Source organism: Aphis gossypii, chromosome X, assembly GCF_020184175.1.
Source record: "Aphis gossypii isolate Hap1 chromosome X, ASM2018417v2, whole genome shotgun sequence".
In the NCBI taxonomy this organism is placed as follows: domain Eukaryota; kingdom Metazoa; phylum Arthropoda; class Insecta; order Hemiptera; family Aphididae; genus Aphis; species Aphis gossypii.
Window position 1 is genome coordinate 17,198,775 of NC_065533.1, and position 21,951 is coordinate 17,220,725.

General features: G+C 25.5%; 1 pseudogene; it reads right to left on the reverse strand.

Annotated features, from left to right (window-relative positions):
- Positions 1 to 3,199: 3,199 nt before the first annotated feature.
- LOC114121947 (uncharacterized) lies at positions 3,200 to 5,838 on the reverse strand (annotated as a pseudogene).
- Positions 5,839 to 21,951: the final 16,113 nt, after the last annotated feature.

A 21,951-nucleotide genomic window follows, 5' to 3' on the forward strand; every position in this document is an offset into this window, starting at 1 on the left:
AAAATATGGCTTATACAATTTAATATAGTTCAAAAGTTGATGATAGTTATTTATACACTAATAATAATAACTTAGCAATAACAGTAAAATTTAAATCAGTATGAGATTCATTAGCTGATTTAAATAATCTAAAGTGCCTCCAGAGTTAATGTTTGGTAATTACAATAATTAAAATAGTGGTAGAATGAGAAAAAGTTACAGGTGAATTTGGTCAATTTTAATCTCGGAGAGAATTATTACGAGTGAATTTATAGGGCCATTTAGCAGATTATTTAAAAATAATTAGTATAAGATGCTCTAGGAAGAGATTACTGCTGAAACATTGTTCAAGCTATCGAACAGTCATCTATCACTATATATCCATCATTATTGAGCGGTAGCGCCTTGACCTGTTTGGCCTTGATTACAATACCATCCCCTTAAAATTAATTGGGAATAAATAAATTAGTACCCATGCTAATTTTTCAATATTTTTTTAAACATGTTTTAAGACACTGAATCTTAAAGTTCTTGATAAACTGCCAGCCATCAATTATCATAAATCAAGAACTATTAAAATTGTTATTTTAGTTTCATTAAGGATTTAGTATTTGGATTCTCAGTGTTCTACCCTTTCTATGAAGGGGATTGCAATTGTTGTTATATTCTTAATAAATGTTGTTAATTGTAAATCATAGCTAAAATTGTAATAGTAAGTAAATAATTGTCCCAATGATTGTTAAGCTACAGTACCTAAATAAGAATTATATTTGGTATGATAATTGAGGGATTAGAAAAATTATAAGCTGTTACTGCAAGTATAGATGGAAAGTGTTTCATCATAGCCTATGATTTTACATTATTAATATTGATTTATTAAAAAATATATAAAACTTGAATAATTTGTAATTTAATTGAATCAATATAAATTTTTTATCTTTTGCTGATATATTAACATATAAAATAACTATGTATAGAAAAAACATTTCAAGAGAAATAAAAATAAATGTTAACTGTGACCAATAAAAATATAGAGTATTATATTTTATTACCTAGCTGTTATAAGATAACATAATTTTTAATGAAAATATATTAAGTAGGTAATTATTATTATATTATTATTATAATATAATATTTTCCATATCTTAGGTTTTAATTTTAATACGAGAAATGATTTATTCAATATTAGTACCTAACTAAAATATTTGAAAAAAATTATAATTTAATTTCCATCTAAAATAAATTATGCATTTGTACTTAAAGAATAAAGATGTATAGGAATTCAACTCTTTGTGTTTATTTAAAGTTACTACCTACAATATATTATCAAAAAATTTTTGTGAAAGAGTTTTTATCTGCCATACACAGAATAGGCACAAATTAGAACAAAATATTTATAATAAAAACTAAATCAAAAAAAAAAAACAATCCTTTTTCTCATTACACATCAATAAAGTTATCAAAATGTTCTTACTTTGTATATTTTATACTCTAGCTGTCCCCGTGCACTTAGTTGTCCGTATAAAATGCATTCGTAACCCGTGTTAAATTTGTTTAACTATTTAACTAATACTAAAATTTAGCATAGGTACGTATCTGCGCATAAATAATATTTTTAGTTTTCTGATTTGGTGTAGAATACCTAGTTTATACACCTGACAAATCAACGTAAATAATAATTCATATTGTAAACTATGTTATTCGTTTTTTTGATCAGTGGATCATTTGATAATAGATGATAAACGTATAAATTATTTTCAGAATCTAAGCTAACACGGTAGTACCTAAGTAACATAGCACTTCATATTATCCTCGTGCCAGTCGTTCCCTTCTTTGTGGTATTAAAATTACGTCTCTTCAACTCTCTTGTGTGGTTCCAACTAAGTTGAATCCGTTATTTACGTCGTTCACAGACGATACGGTAAATTTATGTAAAATTGATTTATTTCAAGTTTTCTTTGTTATAAAATATATTATAAACATAGTCTATCACATGAGACAGCAGTACAGCACCTAGTTAATTTAAACCTATCAATTCCTATTATTTTAACTTGTATCTTATATACCTAAGATTTAATAATTTGAGGTTTATCTTTTGTTTTTCAGAAAGGAAAAAACATAAAAGTATTAGGAAAATATCAACTGCTTAAACTAAAATTATAGATATACCTACCTATAATATTAATTATTATATATTACATTTTGATTTAAATATTTAGATGATTGATACACTTGACTACTTAATTTATTGTTTTGTAGATAAGTAATTTATGTATTAACTATTTAACATAAATAATACATTAATATTATAACAATTATTTAATTTTGGTGATAACATGTCTATTTTTTATATATCTACTTGAGTATCAAAGTATTTTCAAAAAATATATAAACCTATACTTATGATATTCCATTATTATTTGCTTGTAACATTATATAGAAATAAATAATTTTATTATCATTACTTATTTTAATGTATTTCTAAAAAAATAATCTGAGTTAAATAATTAAATGTTAGCTGATGCTTTATCCAGAATGATTTCAGATAAAAATTGGTTAGTAGGTAGTGAAATAGATAAATTTAAATGATAATTATTATTTACTAATATAAAATATTATACTACTAACTACTAAGTACACTTTTCATTTGTAATTTACAATTTTTAATTAACTGTTTTTCATTTTTATATCCAACTTCGCGGTCGCGGCGCAGAGCTAGGTAAGTAAAAGAAAAAAAAGAAAAGAGAAACCAGCGTGCGACGACGGTGTAGGTACTCGTATATTACCCGAGAGAACCAACTTGTATTCAATCAATGTTATCATACGAAAATTTTTATAAATACTTCTATATTAATAAACTTATGAAATTACTTAGCCAATTTTTGATATCACAACTTTTATAATTTAACTGATTTTTTTTTATTTAGCGATGTTTTTTTTTTACGCGAAGTGTTTTTGATGAGATTGTATTGTATTAAACAAATCAATAATAATTTTATTAAATTTAGATAGGTAGGTACATATTATATTATAAATGATAAAATGAAAACATTATAAAAAACAACAACTACAATAATAATAATATATTATAACTATTATAAAATATAAGTAGTTAGGTAGGTTGTAGGTACCTTATATAAATAATATGTTATTAATGTTATAATAATATGTAATGTGCTTAATAGGTAAGTAGGTACTTATGAAATAATTTTAAAAACAATTTTAATGGTAGATGCTTTTATTATTATCCATATGAAAGTTAATTCACTAAAATATTAATCCCTAATTTATTGACTCGTTATTATAGACTCAATGTTGCATTTCTAATTTATATTTTTTGCATAAACTATTTAGGTACCAGTCTTTAAAGGTATGCGTTTAAAATAATCACAATCTGCAGTATCAACATGCGTGCCCCTATTTTTTTTCTCCTGTGTATATTTTTCAGTATAAAATGTGTAAAATTTATTATAATGTGGAATTATCTTTTTGCATTTTTGTTTATAAAACAAATTAATAGCTTTTTGCAATGTTGTGCTTAGTAAACCCTTATCAGATGGATTCGAAACTGATTGAAATTTAGTAACCATACCTTTTATTAGACCAATAAAAAGTTTTGTTTTAATATCTCTTTGTTTTCTTTTTTTTATTCCAAATAAATCTTTATAAAAATTATAAAGCACTTTGATGCCAAACTGAGTATAATACTCTCCAATTGATTTTCATTGTTTGTCTTCTGGTACAAATTTTAATTTAGGTTTAATTAAATCACACCTTAAATTTTCAGTCACATACTGTTTTTTGTCTATATAAAATTTATTAAATTCTATATAATCCGTAGAGTCATAACAACCATCGGTTCTAGTAAATCGTTTACCTTCAATAAACTTATCTTTCACTGAATATATGTAAGTTTTCGCCTGTTTTCCTTCTTTTGTTTTAAAAAACTCATTAGTTACTGATTTATCAAATGCTGGTTGCTCATAGTATCCTGTAAGTGTCTGACAAATACCAAGGTCAACGTGATAGATATTGTCTTTTCTTCTATATCCAGCAATTATTGGCGCAAAAACCTAGGTATTAAAATTGAAAAAAAGTTAAGATAATATAATATACCTTATACGGGTTATGCGACCACTACCTAGTTTTTAAAAGAACATTTTATAGGCTTTTTTTTATGCAGTCACCTGTACTCGTCAAGCAATATCTATATTTTATACTTTTATGGATTTGGTGACTCTGAAAAATGGAGTACTCTATAGCATTCAGTATTCAGTCATTCCAGCCTGGCTTTCAAATTCAGTCTTGTGACATTAAAAAAAATATATTACTTGAATTAATTCTCACATTCAGTCAAACAAAGTTGCCATTTTATCTTTAGTATTCTGATTGCCTCCAATAAATATAAAAATCAAAAAATTCAATATTATTCTTATTTTATTTTATTTTTTATGATAATCAATGAAAGATCATTTTCGACCTGAAATTATTTTTTGAGCTATTTATTTAATTTATAGACAACTGAAATTTTCAATTTTTTTTTTTTTTTTTGAAATGTCGATAAAAATATTTTGGATACCCAAAAGGACTTGAAAATTTAATACAATGTTTCTTATAAGTTGTTCTTATTGTAGTTGTAGTTAAAAAAATCAAAAATCGTTTTCCACAAATTTTTTATGAGCATTTAAACTTCAAAATTCTACGAAATATATCAAAATCGCAAAAATTTGCAAGTAATTTTGTAGTTGAAATTTTAAAAAATTATAAAAAATGTTGTTTAAGTAGTTAAAAATTGAAAATTGAATACAAGATTTTCCATAAGTTTGGCTTACAACAATTATAAAAGAAGTTGAACAATGGTCAATAAAAAAAAGTTTTATCTTAAGTTTAGACTTTTAATAAATCTAAAATTCACGCATTAAATAACGATCTACTATCAAATAGATTTAGGTTTTTATTATAGTTAAAAATTACTTAGCCATAAAAACTTGAAACATATACCAGTTATTTTCATTTTCGGGTCATTTATAATAAAATTCATAAGCCACCTTTTTCACTTTCCAGTATCCACTAGAAAATATATCCTAGGCTGATAAATCATCTTCGTTTAGAATCGTTTTTCGTATACAATGATACCTATTAATGCATTCAAATTTAACACATCCATTAGTGTGATCTACTGTACAGCAGAACGTTACTCACTTTTATACTTTTGTAGTTACACTTTTATACTTTTTTTTTTATAAAAAAAAAAAAACAAAACAAAACAAAAAAATGAGGTAAATTAGCGATAGATATATTATGTAGGTACCTACTTGACATTTTTATAAAATATTTAAATTAGCATTTTGTGTAGGTACTTTGAAGTACTTATTACTCATTAACTACTACACAACAGAACGTTACTCACTTGACCATTTGTTTTTTTTTAGATAATTACCTAATCATATAATATATTATGCGCATTGGCTCTTAACTTGTTTAATATAGGTAATACATAAACCTTATCTACAGTCGAGTCGCGATAACTTCAATCATAATAACTCGACTTTTTGTCTTATATAATATATTTATAAGTTATATTTACTATTTAGTATATATAGAATTCGAAATATTTTTAAGTCAAATTTATTTTTAACTTTCTTTTAAGTTAAAATTATCAAGGCTCAGCTATATTATTCTTTCATTCGAATAAAAATATTCTATTTTTTAAATTTTTTAATTTAAATAGATACTTACAGTTATTATTAACATTAATTGTTTGAATTTTACACCGAGAAACATTTTATAAATTGAAAAATTAATTGAAAGTATGAATATTAACATGTTATGTATGTACTTATATTTATTTACAATGAAGTTAACTGGTTATTTTGTAATAATATTATATTGAATATTGATATTAAAATATATAGAACTGAAAATGCCACCTGTTTAAATAATAAAAATACTATTATGTTATTTTACATGCTGAATGTGGATGTTCACATAAATTTTGATAAATAGGTAATAATTTTCGTTAAAGTAAAATTTTTATAATTTAAACAGGTGGCATATCATTTCTTGCTATTTTAATATTAATACTTTACAAAATAATGATCTGATGTCAATATAATACCAATTATTACGAAACTTTTTACATATTCGATTTTTTTATGGTTTTGAACAAATTTCTTTGGGTACCTAGCTCAATCAATTAAAAAAAATAATGGCCAAGCGAGTAACGCGACTGTGCTGTCTAGTAGGTTACTATAATTGATGTATTAAATTTGAATCCATTGAGAGGTATCATTGTATACGAATAACGATTCTGGACGGGGATGATTTCTCAGCGTAGGATATAATTTCCAGCGGTTGTTGAAAAAGGGGATTTATGTTTTAATGGCCTGAATACACCAAAATTGAAGTTCTTTAATAATTATTGTAAGCCAAACTTATAGAAAATCTTGTATTCAATTTTCAATTGTAAGCTACTTATACAACATTTTTATAAATTTTTAAAATTTTAACTACAAAATAACTTGCAATTATTCATGATTTGGACAAATTGTTATGTCAATATTTGAACTTCAATTCCCAATAAAAAAAAAAATGTTTTCAATGTATTTTTATCATTTTTGAATCACTAAGACTTAGGTACTTATGAGGAACTTTCGCTTAAATTTTCAAGTATTTTGACTTGGCCAAAAAATCTTTATCGATATTTATAAAAAAAAACCGAATATGTCAAAACCTATAAATAGCCTTAAAATAAGCGAAATATTTTGAAAATTATACAGTGTAAAGAAAATGCCAATCTACATAACACTGGTGAAATTTTCAAGTATCTACGACTTAAACTTTATGAATAATAACAAATATTGAAAATCGTTGAAGATAAATCGTTATCGTTACGTGATTTCGTAAAAATTTAAAATTCAAACATATACAATGATACCTATCATTGGATTCAAATTTAACACTACTATAATAATATAATAGTGATCCACATGAAACCTAACGTACAGTAGAGCGGTTCCCATTTGACCTCGCATTTTTTTTTAGTAATAAATATTTTGAAAAACACAAGTGAGGTTCCCTCATAAATATTATTCTCTATACATTTCATAATACATATTTTTACTCTAAAACCACTTTTTAAAGTCGTTTTATTATTGTTTTCCGTGGACAAGTTTTTACGGCTGAAAATGACCAGTGTACCTAGCGTTCTCTTATTAATATTAATCATGGTCCATGTACTAAGATAATATACAAATAATTAAATTATTTTACATATTAAAACTACCTACCATAGAATTATTATCAAAATATTTGCTAAAAGATTGTGGGTATAGTTATGAGTGTTGTCATCTAAAGACTAAAATGAATCAAGATCATTCAGAAGTAAATGAACATAAAATTAATTTAAACTTTCAAGTATAATCATTAGCAGGGAGTATTTATTTTATAATTTAAAATTAATTTACTAGTAATTTGTATAGCAATTTTTCGGAATGGTACGGCAAGTATTACTGGTTTAAACGACCATCCTACGACGCCAACATTCTTACTGACGTATAAAATGTTATCTGTTTATTCAAAATTAAAGTCTCCTAAAACAAGCAACTGCAAAATTCTGGAGAAAAATTTTACTATTAAAAGTTTTATTAATAACTGCGTCGTTTTCAGCCCTGTAGGTACATTTTAGTATTTTACTACCTATCTTAGTTCGTGATATTAATATATCTAATCGTCTCGTGTTGGTTTATTAGTTTATTACTCCGACGCAACATAGGTGCCCGCAGTAATTTTTCTAGGAGGGAGAATGTTAAGATTTGTTATACAATAAATAGCAATTTATCTTAAAACATTCGATTTAAAATATATACTTGAAAATCCAGGGGGGGGGCAAATTACATTCGAGGTGCCTATGTGACGCAACATACAAACGTCAAGTATAGACTTTAGTGAGTTTAATGTACCTAACTAATATATTATGTTATTAAATCATTGTATAAAATTATTTATTTTCGAGTACACAATATGTATGATGCACTAGGAAAAAATGAAACAAGTGTGTATAGCAATTAGCGATTTCTTGATTTTTGTTTAATTAATATTTGATATAATAACTATATAATATATAAATATGATTAGGAAAATAACATTATTTTTTAAACATATTATGTTTAAAAAAAAAATATTAATTATATAATATATTGTAATTGTAAAGGGTAATTTTTTTCTAATTGATTTTTCGTCAGGCTACAACTAGTACAACTATAATATTTGTGTACATTTCAAATAATTTTCCGGTTGTTTAGCTCGTTGCGCATAATAATAATAATATTATACTTTATAAGTACTATTACAATATTACATGTTCATTGTACCTGCGTGGCTGCGTGTAGTAAGTATGCAAAACAATATTTAATAATTATTAAGTAAACCCGTTATTATTTACTTAGCTGTATATCATTCAGATTTATAAAAAAAAAATTTCACGTGCCAGTATTCGATGCGTAACTTCGATATACACAACGTTATGTCCAAAATCCAAAATGTGTTTTTTCAAAATTATTACCCACTTACTAACATTTTAAATCTGAAAATTATTATTAAATAAATTCGTATTGACTTTAATACTTGAATACAAATTAGTTTCTATCTATACTCAGAATCGTTTTTCGTATACAATATTACAATATATTATATTAGCATATGGCATCGACATAACAAAAATAAATAAATACCTAATCAAATAAACATGTAAAAACAAAGGTGAACAAATAGGTAAGTAAACAAGTAAATAAATAAATACGTATATCATAGGTATATATATATACGTTACCTATATGTTATAAGTATAAGAGTATAATGCGTATAGTATATAATGATTTATTGTAAATCAGATTAATGTTAAAATTTGTACGAGATTATAGATAGGTAACCGTACGTATAATAATTATACACTATTATTTTTACATATTTTTTATTTTTGTAAACTAGTTAAGTTTTACATAACTATGTAAAACTGTATCTTATAGAATATTAGTATACAATATAGCACAGTGACGTAACTGAGGACCCGCAGACCTTGCTTTGCAGGGGGATCCAGGGTAATTTGAGGCCTTTGGGTATAGGGTTATATTTGATATAACAATATATTTAACATTTTTTATTTTTGCAGGGGGGCCTAAATTTTTTTGTTACGCCACTGATATAGGAGCATTGTAGTACGGTTAAAGTTTTTTCGGTGTAAAAATGGATACATACTTTATTAAATGTTTACTATTTATTTAATTATATAATTAATGACTAAAACAAAATATCTGTTGTTCAAAAGTTCAATGTCATCTTTAGAACTACACAAAAAATCAAATATTGTAAGACAGTGGCTTTTAGAGCAACTAGCAGGTTGCAGATGTCGTTGTAACTATTTTCTTAAGATAATATTACTTATTATAATATACAGGTCCAGTCATAAGAGTGGGAGAACACATACAGCTGAAAAACCGTACAATTATGATGTATGTAACAAAACATTTTTTACTTCTTAAAATTTGCATATGTATAAAATGATACATACAGGAGAAAAACCTTTTAAATGCAACAAATGTTCTAAAACATTTACTCGAAAATATAGGATGAAGAAGCACATTATGAATATTCATTTTAAATCTAAATCTTAAACGTGTTAAAAAAATTATGTTATATATTTGCGATGTAAATATGTAATGTTTTATAAGATTTATTTAAACATTTATGTATTTATTATTTGCTGAAGCCTATTTTATATTGAACTAGTTTAACATTATACAATAAAATTAATTAATTTTATAGTAGGTATGATATTAATATAAATGTATAATAGAATGTTAAATAAATATTAATACTTGTTGGGAATTTCACCATTTAATAAACGTCATATATTTTTAATTTTTATGACAATATTATTAAAATGTACTTTGGAATTGAATTTATTTAGAAAAAACAGTTTTTAAAACATTAATTAATATTAATTTAGTTATTTGTTTGTACTCCTAAACTATTGAACTCCCACAGAGGGGAGTCAAAACAGGGCACTCACCTATAAAAATAATACTAATTAATAATTTAATAAATATTAACATTTACTGTACATAATAACAAAACATATCATACATCTTATTAGATTACTAATTTTTATTTGTTATTATTTTTAATTGACATGTCATAATTAAATGTGTACTTATTTAAATCTGGAATAACTTTACTTCTTAGTCATACGTAAAAAAAAATTGTTAAATTATATAATAGAAATAAAAAAAAAGCGGGTAAGTGAGTACCTACCGCTCTGCTGTACATTAGGTACCGTGTGGATCACTATTATATAATATATATTATAGGAGTGTTAAATTTGAATCTAATGATAGATATCATTGTATACGAAAAACGATTCTGAACGAAGATGATTTGTCAGCTAGGATATATAATTTTCAATGGTTGGTAAAAAGGTGGTTTATGTTTTAATGGCCTAAATACACCAAAATTTAAGTTATTTTATAATTATTGTAAGCTAAACTTATGAAAAATCTCGTATTAAATTTTCAACTCTTAGCTACTTATGCAAATTTTTTTATGAATTATACCTACAAAATAATTTGCAAATATTCATCATTTTGACGAAGTTTGTCAATATTTGAACTTCAAATGCTAATAAAAAAAAAAATTGTGCCTATATGTATTTTTATCATTTTTTAATCACTATAAGAATAACTTATGAAAAACTTTGTATTAAATTTTCAAGTATTTTGACTCGGCCAAAAAACTTTTATCGACACTTCAAAAAAAAATTTTCAGAAAAATTGAAAATTTCAGTTGTCTATAAAAATAGCTCAAAAAAAGTAGAAATATTTTAATAACTAAATCATGTAAAGAAAATGCCAATCTAAATATTGGTGAAATTTTCATGTATCTACGACTTATACTATTTGAATTATAACAAATATTTAAAATCGTTTGAGGATAAATCGTTATCGTTACACTATTTCGTAAAAATTTAAAATTCAAACAAACTTAAAATTTTTCCAATAAAGATGCTTCGAGTTTTCTTTATAGCTACTTGAAGGAAAACTTAATGAAAACTTAGTGTTGAATTTTTTATTCATAGATTTAAACACAACAAGTTTTATGATTTTTCAACCTTCAAAATTACTTGCAAATTTTCGTAATTTTGACATATTTCGTAAAAATTTGTACTATAAACACTTATAAAAAAAAATTGTGACTAATTTTTTTACTCATTTCAACTCATAAGGAACTATGTAATATATTTATATATAATACTATTATATGGTATTATATTTTCAAGTATTTTAGGTTCAACATTTGAAAATCCAAAATTTTTTTATCGACATTTAAAACAAAAATTCTCATAAAAATTGAAAACTTCAGTAGTCTATAAATAACTCAAAAAAAGTCAAAATTTTTTCAAAATTTAACTGTACCTATATAGATAATACTAACATAAACATTTGGTGAAATTTCAAGTATTTACAGCTATTGTTTTTTGAGTTGCAGTAAAATAAAATTATCGAATTTGTCAATAACTGGTTTTGCGTAAAAATTCCTGTTTTTCTGTTACTTTTTTAGGGTTTCTTCTGACGATTTTGAAAAATATTTGAAATTTTCTACTTTTGACCCCCAAAGTACCAACTAGATTCACTTGCCTATCAGAAACGGGGTTGAGTTTAAAAATCGAAGCACTTTTACTGCTCCAAAACGTGATGACAGATACAAAAAAAAACACATATCATTGTAAAATCAATACATTCATCACTCCGTTCAAAATCTAAAATAATAATAATTTATAAAATTTTTTTTTTAAAAACTATAATTTTTCCAAAAATATATTGACCACCTCACAATTTTAGATTGGTATCTGATATGATATATTATGTATATATATGATGTATTTCAGATATGGAACTGTGGATACTTAGATGATGAGCCAATCGATTTAGTCTATTTTTCCTCTTAGTTTAGCTAACACACTAGGCAATTAATCCAAAAATAAAATACATTTAAAGACGACTATAAAAGATTGTCTTAATAATTGGTTTTTGAGTTATGACCATATAAAAAAAAATAGATTTTTTTTTTTAAACTGTTGGAAAAATTTTTTTTTGACTACTATAATGCACTCAGAATATTAACTTTGCCTTTAGAAACCACAAGTTTCTGAAATTTGAAATTGAAACATTATTTCGACATGTTATGCTGTACACAGACACAAAATAAAACACATTATTGTAAAATGAATACATTTATCACTAACCATTCAGAACCTTAAAAATAATGAATTCATTGAAAAGATGAAAAATTAACCTAACCTAACGTAGGTATACAAATTACAAGAGTGGTTGTTTACTTTCCCCCTTTTATACATAAGAATATAACACGTATATATTCTAATAATTAATAACTCATCGCTAAAACTTGAAATGTCACAGTTAGGTTACCTAAATATTAATTAACGCCTAATGCATTAATCGATGATCATCCATTCGAATAAGTATTATAGGTGCTTTTAAAATTACACTATGATTGTTTACACCTACTAGAATTCGATTAAAATCTAAGTGTTATACACGTACTGTCATAATAGAGTAAATAATATTAATCCAATCCGTGTTTTGTGTACACAAATACTTGTTTATATTGCGGACATTGCGGTGCTATTCGATAATCGATAGTAGATTTGTACTATATACGTAGGTACTCATAAGCAGTGTTGAGAATAGATAACGAAAATTTCATCTAGATAAGATACAAGGTTTATAGATTATACAGGTTGCCTCAAAGTCGTGTATATATTGCCTACCCTCCGCAGCTCCTACATACCTTGTGACGTCATTGTCGTACAGATTTTGATGTATACTGCAGCAGTGCGGTTGTACCTATAGTTTTAGTGTTTTACTTTCGATAAATAATTTATTTATTATTTTAATTTTATGTATTTAATAAAACAGAACAGGGAAATAGGTATTTATATTATTTGAAAGGTGTATTTAATAGTATAGGTAATAGGAAATAAATAACTACTAAAAAAATACATAAGTAATACAAATATATAATAAATTAATAAATAACTAATAAAAAAAAATAATCAAAAATATATAGTAAAATCACCACTCACAATCTAAATAAACAAATATGGTTCAAATAGTATAAATAATATAATATAATATAATAATATAATATACGTAATACAAAATATATTATACTAAATAATATTGAAATGTATTAAAGGAATATAAAAATTTATTGAAGTAATATTTGTTCAATACGTCATATACTACATAATTATAAAAAATAAATAAATAACTTATAATTGATTTCAGGAAAAAAATATAATCAAAAACATATTGTTAAAGCACCACTCACAATCTAAATAAATAAATATGTTCAAATAATATACATAATACAAAATATACACTAAATAATAGGAATTGAAATGTTAAAGAAATATAAAAATTTATTGAAGTAATTTGTTTAATATCTCATACTACATAATTATAAAAATAAAATAAATAAATAATATTATGTTATTGTCTTTCTTAGTTTATTTAGTCTTTGTAACTTTATTTTAGATTTTTTTATTTTTTGCATATAAATTAAATTTTGATTAAGGTATTTCATTCGTATGATTATTCTTTGTTTTATATATGTTTGAATTATAGTTTTATATTTTTGTTCTGTTATTACTCTATTATAAATTTTATTCGTCAATTGTTTTACAATGTATCGCCCTTTGGGTATTTGTCCTTTCGTTAACTTTATAAATAATTTTTCACAACGTAGTATTAGCTTTTTAAAATCAATGCTTGGAACTATTAATCCGCCATAAGATAAATGCTGTACCCATGTTGACAGTGTATAATCATGACAAGTGTTACCTAACACAGTCGTTGTTGATCCAAGCTCAGGATACTTTTTTCTATATTTTTTGGCAACCCAACCGATTAGATACTCTACTGCATCTTTTGTCATTTCTTCGTGATATTGCTCTTCCTTTGAATTTGATGTATTTAGTGTCTCATCATCACTACTATCATTTGTATCACTTATTACACATTTGTCATTATCATTTATAGTTATATTTATATCTGCATCTTTTAACATTTTGACAATAAAAATTCTTCATTATTCTCGTCACGTGTATTTGAAATACAAGTAATGCCAGGATTTTTTCCCAAAACTATCATCCTTAACCTATATAGTGCATTTAATGGGGTGGGGTGATCGTTTAACCCTCCTCTGGATCTGAGCTGTGAGAATAAATTCTCTAAAGCATCCTGATTGATTTTACTAGTCAATAAGTAATTTAAATCATATTTTTTTAATATTTTTAAAAGATAACGAGTCCCATTAATATACATTAAAATACCTTTTTGAAATATTTGTAAACAGTTTTTACCATTACACCTCATAGTAAAAATTGTATCATAGAGCTGGTTAAAAAGGGTATCTTGTTCCTCCATAAATGTACCATATGGTGCTTTAAACGGTGTATGATTATTATTTGGGTGTGATACATTTGCCAGATCAAACCAATTATTTATCAACTCAATGAAATTAGCTGTGTCATCATTCAATTTTTTATTTTGAATGGGCTTGTAATGCTTTAATGCTGTTGCTGTTGTGTGTGACAAAAGTTGAGTTGCTAGTTTGACTTTTTGGCGTTGTGGTCCTTCACATGTCAAATGATCTGAACTTAATTTGTGACATACACTAAGTTCTGCTGACATAATTTTAACTAATGCTTCAAGTGGTTCTTTATTAATAACTTTATCATTATCACTGAAGTAAAAACCTTTATCTAATAACCAATTACGGGTAAGTTTTAATAGATGAGGTGCATCTGGAACACAAACAACTTCTCTTCCACTAGGAATTTGGAACACGGGTTGTTCATAGTTAATTCCCAATTCGTTCCACAACCCCACGTTACCTCCACCACAATCGCAAACACAACAAATAACTGTATATCCTATTTGGTCAAGTTCTTGAATAATATTAAACAATATTGATTTTGACATTTTTGTATCAAAATCAATCATAACAGGTTGTTTCCAAGGTGAAGCAATGCCACGTGCCATTATTACCTGCATTTGATTGTGTGGCCCAAGAACTTGATCGTGGAGGGCATCATACTCCAATGTACATGTTATCTTTACTTCGTCGAACATTAAAACAGCAAGCCTTTCATAAGGTTTTAAATTTTCAGCATTAATGCTCATTATTCTTAGAACATCATGAAGAATTCCATTTCGCATGTCTATTGTTTTAGCCCATCTTTGAAGAGATGATAAACCTAAAATAAATTGGATTTCGTAAAAATTGAAACTTAAGATTACATTTTTTTATTGGCCAACGCTCAAGTTCTTATATAATTGTAGGGCGACAATGCGAAACGTACTATTTACAAAATATATTGCAAAAATTAATGATTTTGACGAATTTTTGTCAATTATTTGAACTTCAAATGCTATAATAAAAAAAAATTGTGCCTATGTATTCTTATAACTATTAAATCACTATAAGAGTAACTTATGAGAAACTTTGTATTAAATTTTCAAGTATTTTTTCAAGGGCCAAAAAAATTTTATCGACATTTCAAAAAAATTTTTTCAGAAAAATTGAAAATTTCAGTTTATTATAGTATATAAATAGCTCAAAAAAAGTCAAAATATTTTGAAAATTAAATCATGTAAAGAAAATACCAATCTAAATAACTGGTGAAATTTTTAAATATCCATGACGTATATTTTTTGAATAATAACAAATATTTGAAATCGTTTGAGGATAAATCGTTATCGTTACGATATTTCGTAAAAATTTAAAATTCAAATGCACTTAAAATTTTTCCTATAATGATACTTCGAGTTTTCTCTATAGATACTTAAAGGAAAACTTATAAAAAACTTCGTGTTGAATTTCTAATTCTTAGTTATTAACAAAAAAAAAAAAAACACATCATTGTAAAATCAATACATTCATCCCTTCGTTCAGAATCTAAAATAGGTACTAGAAAAATCGAAAATTTCAGTTGTCTATAAATAGCTAAATGTATAAATAGCTCAAAAAAGAAAAAAATTGTACTAATTTTAAAAAGTAATGATTATGAATTTATTTACCTGGAAGTGGATAATGGAGTTCATTCTTAATATAAACATATGCACGTTTACTTAGATACCTTAAAGTAAAAGCTTGAGATATTTCATCTTTCGTCCAATTAACTCGTTTCTTTTTTTTCATTATTATGTCCAGTTGATTAGATGAAAAAATTGAAGACAGGTATTGTTTTGTTGTTGTTTCATTATTCATTTTTTTAGTTTGAGAAATCATTTTTAATTCTTTAGTCATCTTTGTTTGTGTTTGTTTTAATGACAAATTAGTTTTATTCAAATTATTTTGTAAAAATTTCATATTAAAACGTAGAGATTCGTTAATCTTTTTATAATCAGTGTTAGATTGTCTTAATGTCTTATTGTCTTCTTTGAGTTTATTATTTTCCGATTTTAAAATTTCATTTTCTTTAAGTAAATTGTTATACAGCATCTTATAATCGGGTACCGCATTAATAGTTTCTGTGAGATGACCTGCATGGCATTCTGTCAATAGTTCCTTCGAGTTTTCTCCAAGTGACTGAGAAATTATTAGACTATAACTCTGTAAAAATATTTATGATGTTTTATTATGGTATAATATATCATACAAAATATATAATTGGAAATGCAAAATTTAAATTATTAATTTAACAATTTTTTTTTTTATCGTAAGAGATACTTGCATGTTGTCTCCGTCTTATGATAACGTAATATACTTAGTAAATTTGCGCTCAGCAGATCACGTTTAGCTTCGTTACCTTAAAAATTAGTGTGAAATGACCTATTATGAAATTTGAAGGTGAGAACATTATTTGTGTTCGTATGTTAGTTTTTACGATTGTTCAATTTTTTAGCAAGTTATACATATATAATATAGTGTAAATTAAAAATGCTCATTACTCGCTTGGAAACCGAATAAACATAAAAACTAATATACGAACACTGATAATGTTCTTACCTTCAAATTTCATAATAGGTCGTTTCACTCTAATTTTTAAGCTAACGGAGCTAAACGTGATCTGCTGTGCGCAAATTTGCTATATTACGTACCTACTTTGAGACAACACATGCGAGTATGGCGATGGCGTCCTCTTAATATAAATTATTACTATACTATTGTTACATAATATTATAATTATATTAACCTGTTTTAATGATTTTGCTTCCATCTTATTCTTTCGATTAATAGCAGAGATTGATGGTCTACTAGCACAAGGCAAATTTAAAGTAGGAATAACTCCTGGTAGTAGTCTTCTTTTGTGTTTACCACCTAGAAGTTCATTTTTCAAGTCACGATGAAAATCTTTAGGACTAAAATGATCTGAACAAATGAATGCTGTGTTGGGATTCCAAGAATCAGACCTTTTGCATTTTACAACCCATTCTTTTTGCACAGCAGGATCTTTTGGAAATCTTCAATAAATTATAAGTATTTATTAATTAATTAATAAATGTAATTATTGTAAAAACATATAGATACAACTTATATGAACGCTATAAAACTAACGTTTCTCACTGCACTCACAAGATAAAAATATTTTTATAAGTACTTACCGATGAAACGAAATATCATTTCCTTCGCTTTTTATTTTTCCTGAATAATTTTTACAAGTAGCAATAGCACACACTGATCCACCTTTCGCTGCCATTGTAAATCACAAAGTAGAAATAAAATAAAAGTATTCAATACAAAAAAAATGCACAGAGAAACATTAACAACTATTGTAGGTACTATGTGTATTGTGTATTGTGTATAATGGTAAACAGAAAAAGTCACTGGTAAAAAAGTCTCCAGTTTCGGTATAAATAAAACGATATTTCCACTATACTTGTTACCTATGTCCTATATTATTTATAAAATAAATTAGGTTGACAAATCTTATCTGTAGATAGTAGATGACAATTAATTGACATATAAGCTATAATTTGACAGTTTCACACACGCTGGCTGATCATTTACAGGTACCCATCATTCGTATCTAGTTTCGTATTAGTTTTGATTTGTACGCGTGTGTTAAACATGGAACTTGTAAAAATCAAGTAAAGAAAATGATAAAATTGCATTACACGAGTATACTTTTACTATATACAATTAATGCTAAAGTATCACTTGACAAAAATGTTTAAAAAGTTCATCAATGCAATGTGCAGCAATATTAATTACCGATTTGAACCGTAAGAAAACCATACGTTTTGAACAAGAACATTGCCATGCTGCTAATAAAGGTTCAAGAGGAGCCATGAAAATCAAACAAATTATTAAGGATAGGTCATAAGAAAGAGATCTTTTATAACTGATTAACTGAATAAATACATTTTTATATTCTTTAAATAATATTATTATATAAGATATACATTTTTCAAAATTTTTAATAAATTTATTATGATGTTCGATTTAACGCCTTATGTCAACGTATTGATGAAGATAAATCTGCAGATATTCCTAATTTTTTAAATAAATACGTCAAAATATAAGAAAGAATTAATTAATAACTGAATAAATACATTTTTATATTTTTTAAATAATATTATTGTATAAGATATATATTTTTTATAATTTTTAATAAATTTATTACGATCTTCGATTTAACCGCCTTATGTCAACGTTTTGATGAAGATAAATCTGCAGATATTCCTAATTTTTTTAAATAAATACGTCAAAATATAAGAAAGAATTAATTAATAACTGAATAAATACATTTTTATATTTTTTAAATAATATTATTGTATAAGATTTACTTTTTTATAATATTTTTAATAAATTTGTTAGATGAAGTTCCCCATTGAACACTTTTTGTCAATGTTTTTATGAAAATAAATCTGCAGATCAATTAATTTATTATAATTTTATATTTTACATATTTTTATATAATATGCAACTGATTTTTTTATCGGGGACTTTTTTCATAATATTGTGTGTAATCTATATTTTGGTAATGTGTAGTGTGTACACCGGGCGCCGTACGATAGCTGTACGACAATGACGTCACGAAATAATCTTCCCCACTCCTTCTTTTTCAGAATTTCGGATTGAGGCAACCTGTATAATCTATAAACCTTGGATAAGATACAGATAATTTTATAAAAATTTATCTAGATACAGATAAAGATAAATTCATTTCACATTTATCTAGATAAGATAAAGATAATCTAATTTTTATCTAGATAATATTATAGATAAAACCAATTTTTAGTATATTTAAATAACAAATGTACTTACTACTTATATAATAAATTAATAAACAGTAAATCGAACAACAAAATATTAAAAATAGACTGTAAAAACTGTCGCCATCGTCTGCACGACTCACGGCGATAACACAGAATATTATACAACATAACAATAATAATATTTAAAAATACTATGGAATTAATAAATAATAATAGTTCTTACTTTGTATTTACTATTTGTAATATTTGTTGCAATATTCACATATCACACTATATTATAATAATACCTATATTGATTGTTGACAGCAATTATTATAGAATATTATAACTATATTTTTAGTTACTATTTCGTAAATGAGTTTAACTTAAAATGTTATTTGAAAAATATTAACAAACTATAATAGAACTTCTATCATTAATAACACAGATTTTATATTTTATACTGAAACAATTTAACACAATAGTCAACAGTCACCACTCAGTATTCAGTTAACTAAAGGCTGCTGAATGCCGATTTCATACGCGCGCGCACAACCGGTCTTTGCAGTCTTATCTTTTCGTATAGAAAGCTATTTTTAGTGTTATAACTTACGAGTTTTTCCAAATATAAAGCCTACGCGAATCATTGAAATCGTCATCAACGTTAACCGTCAATAACACCCTTGATTACTAGATTATTAATAGATACTAGTAGAATCTCTATTAAGTCACTCTGGGTACTAGTATTAATAAATATGAATATATTATTCATTAAAAATGTTTACGATTTAAATAACTTTATCTAGATAAATTTATCTAGATAGGTAAATTTCTCATCTAAGATAACCAATAGATAAATAGCACACTAGTTATCTAGATAAGATAATAGATGAGTAATTTTGTATCTAGATAATTATCTAGATACATATATCTAGATAAGTCTCAACACTGCTCATAAGTCATAAATAATATGTACCTACTTAATATATTTATATGTACCTATAATGTATACCTATTGTATAATATTAGTACTAATATAGTAATGTTTGTATAGATTATAATAATTATCATACTATACTGCAGGTTTTTGAGTACCTATTGCACTGTGCGTCTGTGCAATGCATATTATATAATAATATTATAGTATCTATGAAACACACAGAACTTTGAACTGTTTTGCGATTCTTATACATGGACGGCACTCGTTATTAGGTACCTATCTAATAATATTAGCGATGAAAAAATTATATCGTAATATATATTTATAGTAGTATATAATGTAAACCAGGAGTCTCCAACCTACGGCCCGCCAAGCTAATTAATGTTTTGAAATATAAAACAAATTTTGAATTATAAAAAAAAGTCGGCAAGTGGGTACCGCTCTGCTGTACATTAGGGGGTGGGGTGGACCTCGGACTAGGATAGGTTAAATTTGAATGCAATGATAGGTATCATTGTATACGAAAAACGATTCTGAACGGAGATGATTTGTCAGTCTAGAATATTTAACGTTAGATATAAATATGAACAATTTTATGAATTTTGAACTACAAAATAATTTGCAAATATGCATGATTTTAACGAGTTTTTGTCAAAATTTGAACTTCAAATGCTAATAAAAAAAAATTGTGCCTATGTATTCTTATAATTTTTTAATCACTATAAGAATAACATATGAGGAACTTTGTATACAATTTTCAAGTATTTTGATAGGGCCAAAAAAATTTTATCGACGCTTCAAAAAAAATTTTTCAGAAAAATTGAAAATATCAGTTGTCTATAAATAGCTCAAAAAAACTCAAAATATTTTGAAAATTAAATCATGTAAAGAAAATGCCAATCTAAATAACTCGTAAAATTTTCAAGTATCTACGACTTATACTTTTTGAATAATAACAAATATTTAAAATCGTTTGAGGATAAATCGTTATTTAACGTGGTTTTGTAAAAATTTAAATTTCAAACACTCATACAATTTTTTTGTCTGAATCCGGTAGAGTTTTTTTTACAGATATTTGAAGAAAAATTTATGGAGAACCTTGTACCAAGTTTTCAAAACTTAGTTATAGAAGAAAAAAATTTTACGATTTTCCAACCACAAAATTACTTGCAAATTTTCGCAATTTTGACATATTTCGTATAAATTCGAACTTTAAGAACTTATAAAAAAAATTGTGATTAACGATTTGATGAAAACAGGTTAACTGCTACGTCATTTTTCAGTACATTGCCAAAAGAGCTATACGTTTATCATTTTTGGTACACTTGTCGTTTTACCGATAAGTTTTTGTGTAGGTACCTATCATTATTGGTAAAGGGGACTACGGGAGTCTTTGTTAAAAAGTGTTATGTGTACCTACCTACTATGGTACGCGTAAATACGATTTAAACACAAGAAAATATTTCGAAACCCACCAGGCAAACAAATTTTCGACCAGCCCATTGAAATCTTATAGATTAATTTTTTTAGGTAAAAAAAAAACAATTATAATTTTAAATTATGTATTAGCAAACAAGGCGTGTTCGCTACTTTTTTGGTTAGCTCGAATGGCAAATCACCCATGTACCAAAAATGGTAGACACCTACACATAGCGGTTAACCTGTTAAAAATGCATGGGTTTATATCGGAGTAGCTATTACACCTACACGACGGAAGTAATTTATATTTATGCATTTTAGAATTTACAA